The sequence below is a fragment of the Trichomycterus rosablanca genome, chromosome 8 (genome assembly GCF_030014385.1).
Source record: "Trichomycterus rosablanca isolate fTriRos1 chromosome 8, fTriRos1.hap1, whole genome shotgun sequence".
Lineage (NCBI taxonomy): Eukaryota > Metazoa > Chordata > Actinopteri > Siluriformes > Trichomycteridae > Trichomycterus > Trichomycterus rosablanca.
Genome location: NC_085995.1, coordinates 9,308,516 through 9,321,686, shown reverse-complemented (window position 1 = coordinate 9,321,686; position 13,171 = coordinate 9,308,516).

The window sequence follows — 13,171 nt, the reverse complement described above, 5'->3', positions numbered from 1 at the left end:
AGGAAGAAAGGGCGCTGGGGATTTTTTAAGCCACCGATAAGTAGTTAAAGACCTTTATAGAGTATAGGACCATTATACTTGCTGAATAAAAATAGGATTTAGTGTTTTTTCCACTTAATTTGAATCAAAAGAATCTCCACCTTACATATTGCGCTGGTAATGTAATGGAGAGAGAATCACAAAAAAGGCTTTGTGGTTCTGACACCGTCTATAGTGCGCCTGTGTTGTCCTGAGAGCAAAAGGAAGAGAAAGCTTTTTTTCTTCTGCGCCTTGCTATCTGCTAACCCATTCTAATTGATGCCCAATGCATTCCTGCACTAGGCGCATTCAGTGAATAACGAGTGATGGACTGAATGCCTATGAATTGGTGGCTGCTTCTAATAGAAGCAGTAAAACAGCTCCGACACCCCCACCAGGCTCAGGATCTCCCCCACTAACCACCAAGCTCCCCTGAATCCTCAGCCAAAGCCTGCTCCGGCTTTACCGCCCAATAAAGCCTGGCTATTGTGCGCTGACGCGAACCCCATAAAAGCTGTCCATCTCTACGAGGCCTCTAAAGCTTGGACTCACACAGACTGGAGTGACAGCCACCGCCACCACATTTCCACCCCCTTCGCTCCTCTCTCACTCTTCCCAGCAAATTATACCCCCCAGATGAGACATGAAGTGTTGGTGATGGGCCACCAGAACAGTTTCATTGTACCTTGATATAAATTCTACAAGTCTATACAACTTAAATAAAGTGCTGTAACATGTTATTTCTGAAATATTTGCTCAACTGGTGTTTTGATGATGATGTGGATAGCACTGTGGATGAGGACTTGTTATCCTGGAAGCCGCCACTCTTCTGAAGATAGAAATACTCCACTATATTGTTCCACTTTGCTTGATCAGTTGATCTTGTAACTTCTGATCTGTTAAATCAGGAGCCACTTTCACTCTTTTTGGATAAGAGTCAATACCCCTGCTCTAAGGAACGTTTATCCAAAATTTTTTCTACCTCTATCAGGGTTTTATACAAATTTATACAAAACTAGCTTCTAGCTTCTGTATCACCCTGCTGTTAACATTTAGAAATTATTCATTTGAATTGTATATATTTTATTTTAGTCAAACTGTAAAGTGTTTCATTAACCACCAATGTCACATCTGAACATGATCATAACTGTTCGTGTTTAACTAGGCAGGTCTGTGCAGGCGCATACATGTTCAGGATTACGTGTTATTTGCAGGTCATGACTTTCTATCGTTTGATCTTCTTTATGTATTTATGGTACTGATGGCATCTGTCCATGTGATGTTTCTAACATGCTCTGTTTATACATCCAGTTTTATAATGTAGGGCAAAGATAGATATAGATAGATATGTATATACAAGGGGTCTTCAAAAAGTTTCTGCACTTTTATATTTTCATGGGAAACAGTGAGGGCAGGAGGAGTAGTAATTGATAGAGTCTGAGAGTGAGAGAGAGCTTATAGTCCTGATTTAGCGCCATCTGATTCCCACCTTTTTGAACCGCTTAAAGAAGCTTTAAGGGGAAGAAGATTTTTATGTGATGATGATGTGAAAGCAGCGGTGCATCAGTGGCTATGCGCTCAACCAAAAACATTTTTTGCTGATGCCATTAAAATGGTACGACGCTGGAAAAAATGCATCGTAAAGGAAAGTGACTATTTAAAAAAGTTATGTCATTTGTTTTTGAAATTCTTATAGAGAATAAATAGAGGTTAAAAAGTGCAAAAACTTTTTGAAGAACTCTTCAAAATAGATAGATAGATAGATAGATAGATAGATAGATAGATAGATAGATAGATAGATAGATAGATAGATAGATAGATAGATAGATAGATAGATAGATAGACTCCAGTAGTGCTTTCAACTTGTTTAAACCAGATCTAATATGTGTTAGCTTGCTGGCTGCTAATAACACACCTTTTAGATTCATAGATTCAGTTTGCTTCATGCAAACAAGCATGGTAATACCAATACCAGAAGTGGTAATACCAACTCCTAAGGTGGCTAGCCAACCAATATGCTAACTTTCAGCTCTTTCATTTTGTGTTCTATTTAGCATGTTTGGCTACTATAGCATAAATAGATAAGGGTGTTGTTGCTTAAATCAAGACACTGTGACTAATACCTATTAGGCTAACTATCACTAGTTGCTAGGCTGTTAGCTTTATGCTTATATTATTAGCATGGATTTTATATTTTGAAATGCTCAATAGGATGAGAGGAATTTCACGACATATCACAAGACAAGCTTACAGTTTAGCCATCTGGAATGCTAAGTATACTAGTAACTAACTTATCAAACAATAAAAAAAAACATATTGTGTACGAAATATATAGGTAGGATTATTAACAACACCACTGGTAGTGTTCTAATTTACATACTATTTACTATTTGGTAGTGCACTAATTGTTATAATATTTAGCTCAGTTGTATGTGGTTTAGGACACAGCAAATAATGGATGGTGGTCTTTAAGTACTGTTAACATTGGATGGTCTACTGTTATGAAAAGGCATTTTATTTGTGAATTTGCATACTCACAAATAGTTTATACAGTAGATCATGTTACTCTACTCATTACTCTAAGATACTCTTATATTTTTTATAAGAAATAAAAAATAAACATTAAACTCATAATAAAATAAAATAGTTAAAAATTAAAGTTTCTCTCCCATTAACTCCCCCTCTCACCCTCTCTCGCCCATTCCCTCAGTGCACAAAACATCAATCTGTCTTCAGCACTGGCACCCTCAGCCCTTTGTCTCATCTGCAGGTGCCTATGAAAGCACCACGGCTACCCCGAACACGCCACGCCTCGTCCCGGCACAGGAACTGCTGACAAAGGCTCTGTGTGGGAATGAGGGATGCGACCGAGGAGGCAGGGAGGGAGCGAGAAAAAAAGGGGGGTGTGGGTGCTTTTAGGACAGATGGTTGGGGAAGTTTTCCAATTTTCATCAGGTCAGGCCACCTCCATGGAAACCATCCTGTTGGATGGGTGCTGAAAAAGTGAGAGTCACCAAAGGACGTAACACTGATGAAATGTTTAGTGAGCTGGAATGGGTCACTGATTCAACCTTTATCACTAAATAAAGGGCTGAAACAAACATTCACGCTTTCATTTCTGACCCCTCGGACCAGTCGATTGTGTTTTGTGTTGCAGTCATTCGGGGAAAATGGTGCACCAAAATAAGCACTGAATTTGCATTATTATAGGCTACACGTATATACTGATGTCAAAGTATATAGTGGGGGTCCTTGAAAAAATAGTTCTGACCCTGACACTTAATTTTCTCTGGAGCTAAAGAAAAGGATTTGAAGGATATTTTTCACCAGTAATGTAAGTCACACTTATAGACAAAAACAGTCTTTTTAAAGCAATTACAATTAAACAATTGTACCTGTTCTTCTTGATTTAGCATTTAATTATTCAGTCTGGATTTTTAACCTCTCCCAATGTTAAATCGAGTCAGGTTTTTGTGCTGTGTAATACAGTTGTATGTGGTTTAAAAAAAACAACCAAAACAGTGACCATTGACCTTTTAACTTCCATATTAAACATTTATCTAATCACATATCTGCTGAAACCCTGTTAGAACTTTTTTTTAGGAAGTAAGAAAAGAATAAGAGCGTTGGTTGCTTGTTAGTTTTCAGCTGAAGTGTTTAGTAAAGATGTGGGTTTTAAATCGTCTTTTGAAAACATTGAGAGACTCGGAAGTTCGGACAGAACAACCCAGATTTGCGTATTGATCTTGTTATTTTTTTATAAATTAATGTAAAAAATAATAATATAAGGGGCGGTACGATGGCTCAGTGGGTAGCACTGTCGCCTCACAGCAAGAAATTCCTGGGTTCGATCCCCAGGCGGGGCGGTCCGGGTCCTTCCTGTGCGGAGTTTGAATGTTCTCCCCGTGTCTGCATGGGTTTCCTCCGGGAGCTCCGGTTTCCTCCCGCTGTCCAAAAACTTGCAGTCAGGTTAATTGGAGACACTGAATTGCCTCATAGGTGAATGGGTGTGTGTATGTGTGTGTATGTGTATCTGCCCTGCAATGAACTGGCGCCCTGTCCAGGGTGTTACTGTGTGCCTTGCGCCCATTGAAAAGCTGGGATAGGCTCCAGCACTCCCCCGCGACCCTAATTGGATAAGTGGTTAAGAAAGTCAGTGAGAATAATAATATAAGTATAATTATAATAAAAAAGAACGTATTGTTTTACGTTCATTATTTTATGGCTTTAAATTACCACTTGTATTATGGGCCAACAACTCTGAATGATAATTTGGTATTGTGAGGTAGTGGTGCCTTACTAGTAACTAATAATAAAAAGGTTGCTGGTTCAAGCCCCACCACTGCCAATTTTCCACCATTAGACCCCTAAACAAGGCCCTAACTCTCGATTGCACAAATTGTATTCAGTCATTACTGTTAATCGCTTTGGATAAAAAGCTCTCCTAAATGCCGCAAATGTAATTTTTATCATAATAGGCAGGAAAAACAACCTTAGTGTTTGTTTGAAGATCTTAAACTGGTGCCATTACAAGCCTTAAAGCAGTATGAAATGAAAACTACACCTGCTCTTCTTGATTTACCATTTACATATTATAAATCTAGGTTTGGAAAAAACCTACAGGCTAATTTCTCCCAATACTTTAAGAGATGAAATAGGCGCTTCGAGTTGGATGTCCTAATTAACACAGTTGTCAATCAATAAAAGTACAAGTACAACTGTTTACATGTTATTAGTTCATCCCAATGTGTTTGCCTTTTATTTGGGCTGAATTATTAGTGTGTTAGATGTTAAAATCTATTTCCACAGTGAGGAATAAATATATACCTTAAAAAATGATTTTGCACCTATATACTGAGCAACAACAGAAATTATCAATACCTGTTGGCTTACAGCACTTTTTAACCTCAGTTTAGCTTTACTAACAATACAAAATGTATAGAACTATAACTATATAAAGGCTCGATTAGCTCATTGTGGAAATGGTTTTACTTTTCAGCCTAAGAAAGGAATTTTCTTCTAGATAAAACGTTAATAAGACCTGATTTGAAAAGAAACCTCCACTACTTACTGATTAACGTTTTAATTGCATTATCCTAAAAGATACTGTAGACATTTATCCCGATTTGACCTTAATTCAACTAAATGTAGACCAACGTCCGGGATGAAGTGCATCATTCATGTACAGCCCTTTCATTAGAATTATTACAGCACACATCATACTAAATTTAGGATAAAAAGGTGTCACTGTCTACTACAGATACTAATTGTTTTAACTAATACAAAAGGACAACGTTGTTGTTGTCGATAGATTCTATAATTAACCTGTTTTTCACCTGACAAAACAAAAAGTTGACGTTATGACAAGGCATTTGAAATATTCTTTTTGTTTTACTTATAGCTATGTGTAATAACCCCGGGGAGGTTAGCTTGGTATTTGCTGTTTGGTGACATTCAGGAACACCTTTGACGGCTTTAAAATGGTCACAGAACAGTCAGTTCAATGGGAGTTTACAAATGCTTGTTTTTAATACTAAATATTCAATATACATTTCTAAAATATTAAAAATATGTAGTTCTAATTAATGGTTCTTTATTAAAGGCTAAGCATTCTACAGATTTCGAAAATATGCTACTATTACACAAATAGCAACACATATTTGCCTTTATTAGAGCATTTTTTTTTTAAACCCCTCTGTCTTAAAAAAAAATTCTGGGACTCCTATGACATGGGGGCGGCACAGTGGCTCGGTGGGTAGCACTGTCGCCTCACAGCAAGAAGGTCCTGGGTTCGATCCCCAGGTGGGGTGGTCCGGGTCCTTTCTGTGTGGAGTTTGCATGTTCTCCCCGTGTCTGCGTGGGTTTCCTCCGGGAGCTCCGGTTTCCTCCCACAGTTCAAAGACATTCAGTCAGGTTAATTGGAGATTGTCCATGACTGTGTTTGATATAACCTTGTTAACTGATGAACCTTGTGTAATGAGTAACTACTGTTCCTGCCATGAATGTAACCAAAGTGTAAAACATGACGTTAAAATCATGGTAAACTGGTGGTGGGAGCTTTCTCACCTTGGTCTGCTTCAGCGGGATCCGCATCAACAGCTGTATCGAAACCTTTTGTAGTCGCCGTGCATTGACCTTTGCACTTTTGTGGAGGGAAAATGAAATATGTGTTCATTCTGAAAGACCCACATAGGCTATGGGCAGTATAAAATAGATTTTAATGACATCACGAGAGCTACCGTATGCTAATAGACTGTTGATTTTCCCACCCCATCATGTGTGATTATTTTTAATTCTTCTCAATTAAATGCAGTGGGACCCCCCTCCAGGCTAAGTAAGGTTGAGACACAATGCTCTACTAAATGGGTAGACGGTTATAAGTTTGAGTGCACAAAATCTTAATCTTTAGTGCAATTAATTAATAAGCCAATTGTGTGGCAGCAGTGTAATGCATAAAATCATGCAGATACAGGTAGTGTCCACATCAACCATCAGTATGGAGAATAATTGGGATCTCATTGATTTTGATCATGGGCTGGTTTGAGCATTTCTAAAACTGTCGATCTTCTACAGCAGTGGTCCCAAACCACCGGGCCGGGTCATTTATTACCAGAACGCACAGAAAGAATAAATAATTAGGGATTGCTACATCAGCAATAAAAACACAACTTTTTTACGGGTGTTACTGTCCCCAATCACCCCTAGGTGGGAGCAGCGTCTCATTGCAGGGAAAAAAAGCTCATTTGTAAGTAGTACAGTTATTCTATTTTAAATTCCCCCACCCTTGCCGGTCTGTGAAATTATATCTTATATGAAACCGGTCCGTGGTGCAAAAAAGGTTGGGGAACGCTGTTCTAAATGTATTAAAGAAAAAAGCATCCAGTGAGCAGCAGTTCTCTAGCCAAAAACACCTTATTAATGAGACAGGTTGAAAAAGAATGGCACACTTTGGGTTGTCAATACTATACATCATCGCTTGAATGGCACAGCCTATTTGAACATTGTTGCTGATCAAGTGAATCCCTTCATGGCCACAATTTACCCATTTCCTTTCGGCTACTTCCACCATGATAATGCACCATGTCACAAAGTAAAGGTCGTCTCAAACTGGTTTCATGAACATAACAATGAGTTCATTGTTATTCAGGGGTCTTACTAGTGATCGGATCTCAATCCAGCAGAACAGTTTTGGGAAATCGTAGAACAGAAGAGTCACAGTGTAAAAGTGCACCTAAAATAATAAGCAGAAATAATATGATGCTATTGTGTCAACCTAGAAGAGAATCTCATAGGAGTGTTTCCAACATCTTGTGGAATCAATGGCATGAACAATAGCCCTACCATGAGCAAAGGCAGGCCCTACCATGTGTTAGTATATTGTTTCTAATAAAGTGCTCAGTGAAAGTATATACAGACATTTACACACACACACACTGCTATTACGTGACTATTTAAATAACTTTACTCAATTGAAGGCATGTCAGTTCGTCATGAGATCCTTGTTGAATAACAGCGCTGATGCTAAAAAGTGGACCTGTTTTGATCTTTGCCTCTGGCCACCGTATGTAAAGAGTTTTACATGTTCTCTCATCCTCGGTTTGGGTTCCTCTGGGTGCTGTGGTTTCAGACATTGAATTGGTGCCAAGTTCTGTGTGTAGTCCTACCGTCCTACCTTGTGCCCCATGTCTTGAAATGCTGCAGAACCCAACACAACCCTTAACATGATGATGCAATTAGTCAAATTAATAAAAAACAAAACGTTGTTCATTATATAAGTTTATAATAGTGGTTTGTTACATTAAAGCAACATGACAGGTCTTTCTGAAGTCTTTTTCTATTATAGTCTGGGCTAAGATGGGAGGGCAACTATGAATAATGAATAATGAGGCAATCAATTAAAAAGGTCCAAAAAAAGTTCTGCTTAGAGGCATGGCATGTTTCGTCATGTATTGTAATTGGCTGGGTGAGTGTAAAGAGAGACAGAAACACAGAATGAGGGCGTGTTTAAGACATGATAAACGTTTTCATTGCAAAATAAAAAAGAATATTATGAGATGGGTTGCATGATGACACTGATACTTGGGTGCAGTGAGGTATCTGTGTATTAGAGACTGGGGTTCAAACTTTGCCTCCAGTCATGGATATATTGCACTTTTTTTGTATTCTGGATTACAATGTCACCATCTTCAAAGATAATATATATACTATTATTTGCATAATTTGTATTCTGATTTAAGGATTGCACTTGATAAAGAATGATAATTCCTTGGGCTTTGAGTTGACACTGAGTGAAGTGTACTTTATACTGACTTAAAGTTACATGTAGTCACAATATGTCAAGGCTGTAATCACAAGATATATGTCCCCAGTATACTGATGTAAAAAGCATAAACATATTCCACCCACTAGCTTTGCTTAATGTTAGAATCTGTCAGTGTTTCCATCAATTGTTAATATGGCAGAAATGTTTTAGAATGGCAGAACCCGGACCCCCTTCCCCCCAGTAGATTTGGTCCCCCACAATGGTCAACTCATGGTTACGGCCTTGCAATATATTAAAGTGGCATACAGGTGGTTAATGCTGATTATTATTTAATCCAAAGCCAATTATTCATTATTGTTTGTTTAATCAGGGTCAGGGTCACGGCGGGTCCGGTTTTACCGGTAAACACTGGGCACAAGGCAGGGACACCCTGGACAAGGCCCCTCTGAGATTCGATTCGCTTATCTCAGAGCACTATTATTATTGTTGTTGCTGTTATTATTATTATTATTATTATTATTATCACTATGTTGTTATTTTTTATTATTATAATGCCATTAATATTATTATCATTATAATTATTATTTGCATTATTATTATTATTATTTGCATTATTATTTGCATTATTATCATTATAATTATTATTATTATTATTATTATTATTATTATTATTATCACTATGTTGTTATTTTTTATTATTATAATGCCATTAATATTATTATCATTATAATTATTATTTGCATTATTATTATTATTATTTGCATTATTATTTGCATTATTATTATTATTATTTGCATTATTATTATTATTATTATTATCACTATGTTGTTATTTTTTATTATTATAATGACATTAATATTATTATCATTATAATTATTATTTGCATTATTATTTGCATTATTTGCATTATTATTTGCATTATTATTATTATCATTATAATTATTATTTGCATTATTATTTGTATTATTATTATTATTATCATTATAATTATTATTTGCATTATTATTATTATTTGCATTATTATTATTATTAATTGCATTATTATTTGCATTATAAAAGTGGTTGTCTCTTTGCTCTGTCCAACAGCGCCCTCGTGTGTTCTTAATTAAACATTACATATATTGATAAATACAAAGCACATATAAAATCAACGCTAGATTTGTGTCCAAACTTTTTTTAATGATATAAAAAACACTAAATTTAATTATTTACAAACACGAAAAGCCTGAAACACGAAAGTACTCATATTTTTAACTCCATAAAGCCACTTTTCCACTGCATGGTACGTTGTGGTACGGAACGTTAATACTGTAAATCCGTATTGTTGTTTCTATTGCCAGATCCATACTGTACCTGTACCCATGCCAAATCGGGTTAAACACGGTTATAGAAGATTTAAGACCACAATTTAACAACCACAGCGGGGCAAACCAAAAAAATTGCCATGTTGTTGCTACTGTTGTTTTTACAGTTACTGAGGTGTTTTTGCTCCTAGGGTCTTGTGGAGAGTACTCAGTTTAGCAATTTGAAAAATATGCTAGCACATTAGGTACAGTACAGATAGTTCTGGGTTTAGATGGGTACTATATTGTACTGTATGGTACCATGCCAGGAAAAGGGGACACAGCTGATTTTTGGCACAACAGCACACAAGGAGAAACATCAATGATGGATAAAATGCAAGTGAAATCATTAAGATGAGTGACAGTGGTGCAGCTGGTAGAGTCATGAGAATCTGGGTTTGATTCACTCCTCTACCTACTGTCTATGAAGAGTTGGCCATGTCTTTAGACATTTCAGTTTCCATCCACTTTTAAAACACATGAAGGTGAATTGTTTACTGTAAATTTCCTCTATGTGTAAGTTCATGTTGTCCTGTTCTTGCCTTGTCCCCAGTTTTTGTGGTTGGTGCCAGATACATCTCGAGACCAGAAGGTTTAAAGTGTATAAATACAAATGTAAACATATTTTGAACATCCAGACATAAAGCTGCTTCATTAAAACATTCTATATAAATGTAGGGATAGCATTTAGTGTAAAATATGTGATAGCCTATATAAATGTGATGTTTCTGGCAGTGTTTGTTCTTTTCCTTAGAGTGTTCCTCTCTTTTCATTATTCCAATTTGGACATTATTTGGGCCTCTTGATTAAGGAGGATTACAGGCTAACACACACTCCCTTTAAATTTTTACGAAGTCACATATAAATAGATTTTTTCATTTGCCTCAGTTAACAATTTTGCCAGAAACAACTTTTCCAATTCTAATGCCATGATGTTAAAATGCCTCTCAACAAAAATCCACCACTGGAAAAAGACCACCACAGGACCATCACTGACCATCTACTGTTTGTGTGATTGTCTATTAAGCACAACAAATACACTGACAGTTAAGAGTGTAAAAAGCACTGCTGGGTGAAGAAAAGTTGGCCGACCAAAGTACTTCTGTAACACCGGCGTGTGGTCAAGATACTCAGGTGAAAATGGGACATAGAAAAAAATATACAAAACCGATCACAGACAGTGACCAAAGACAAGAGCACCCAGCTCCCCTGGACTTAGTAGTAAACAGTACCAACATCACTTACCTATAATACATCACCTGTATTTAAAATTTATATTTAGCCATATTATGTATTGTAGACTAGGTCTAGCACATGGGTTTATATTTTGTTTATGAATAATTTAAATAAACATAATGAATAATGGACACAAAATACATTTATTCTAATGAATGTATGAATTAATGCAAGTACACATTCAAATACATGTTATTGTGCAGTTATTACTAGTAATAGTAATTAGTAATTAGTAATCCCATTATGTGCGTTTGGTTTAAGGTTTTTATTTATTTATTCATGCATTCATTTTGTCATTTATAGCCTATTAATGTACTGTACATGTTAATGTTGATAGAAATTGTTACTGAAAGGGATGCTGCATTAAGCATATTAACCACATGGGGGAGCTATAACCAAATTACAGAGTGTTTAGACTTTATACCTATTCAGCAAAAAGGTGTGTGAGATTAGGCATTGATACTAGACAGGAAGCCCTGGCTTCCTGTTTCGAAATTGACTTTACAATTTATTCTAATTATGTTCTGATGGATTAAAATTAGGGCTCTGTGTAAGCTAATGCAGTTTTCTATGTGCTCAGGGGCCCAGTTATGCTGAAACAGGAAAGCTTTTATCAAACTGCCGTGAAGCTGGAAGCATACAGTATATTTTTATTAATAGATTCAGTACAAGTGTTAGCTATGGTGTGCCTAAAAAACTAAATCAATAATTAGAAGGAGGGCTCACATACTTTAGACCACATAACGTAAGTCCACAAGGTTAGTGTGAGTTTTTTAAACATGTGCTGCATACCTAACCACAAAAAATGTGGGAATGGGCGATGAATAAACCTGCTGATTTTGGTAAAAACCTTGAGTCGAAAAACCTCCAAGAATTTATTTTCATGTAATTAAATTTTATTCTCTGTCATATCAAAACTTTTCTCAAAAAGTACAAAGCACTCAGCCCGGTGGTGCAGCGGGATATTCTGCTAGCACACCAGCGCCGAGATTCTGAACTCCTCGGTTTGGAACTCGGCATTGCCACCGGTCGGCTGGGTGCCATCTAGCGGGCATAATTGGCAGTGCATGCAGCAGACATGGTTCTGCTAGGGCGGGACGACCGGACTATGTGGGTGGGGTCTGAGGAGGCGTGAGCAGCAATATACCCACCTCCACTGCAATCAGGGATCCCCCAGCAGCGGAAGACAATTTGACTACTCTAAATTGGGTCAAAATGGGAGAAAATGCATAAATAAAATAGAAAAAAAGTACAAAGCACTATTAACATTTACCTTACAAGTAAATTAATTAATAAATATTACATTTTATCTGGACAAGGGGGCTCAGGAGGTAAAGCAGTAAATTACCATAGGCCACGACTGCTGGGATCCAAGGTTCTAATCCCAGTGGAACATACAGACATGATTGGCTGTGTCTGAGAGAGGGTGGTCAAAGGGCCCATGATGGATTGTCATTCTGTCCTCAGTGTGTTACTGCATTTCAACCAGTGATTCCAGGGAAACCAGATCCACAGCGACCCTGACCAGGATAAACTAGTGGTACTTGTATTTTACTATTTTTTACAATATTTACATTGGTGAATTTGCACTGTTTGAGATATTTATGCTTATGTTTAATACTCAACAGAATTGAATTTCAAAAATTAAAGTATAAAATTATGATTATATAAATAGTACGAGGCCAAAAGGGCAGGTGCTTGGGCACCACTTGGGGTCTTTCTGTGCACCTACCTGTAGTTACATATATACAGTATATACGGTGTGTGGATTGATCTTGATAAGCCCAGACATGCCAACAGATTCATGAAGACGTATTTACAGTGGGTTAAGATAATATTTAGATCCCTTGACATTTTGCAGGATTGATTTTGTTCCCCTCTTTTGTTTGCACTACTCTGTCTGTAAGATCAACAAGTCACAGAGCACAGTGATGTATTTCTGAGATATTACTGTTCCCTTTCCAAAACTGAGATACAATAAAGTGAGCAAGAACTAAACCTAGACAGCATGTTTTGCTTCTCTCAGTCCAACTCACACACACCACTTTATATGGAAGCATGTGAAAATAAGCCACAGCTACCACTATGAAATGTGCTTACGTTAAAGACACATTTTTTCCTGATAGCAGAACACTCAATAAGTGCATACTCCTTTAAAACTGTGACATTTGCATTCAAACAGGTATTTTGCTATTAAAAGTTCTATGATTTTATTTAAAATAGTGGCATTGTCTCTTAATTCCAAGAAGTCTAGGTCTGGGTTTTCATTTCCATTTGCATTTCATGTGGGGTTGTGACCCTACTGGTGTGG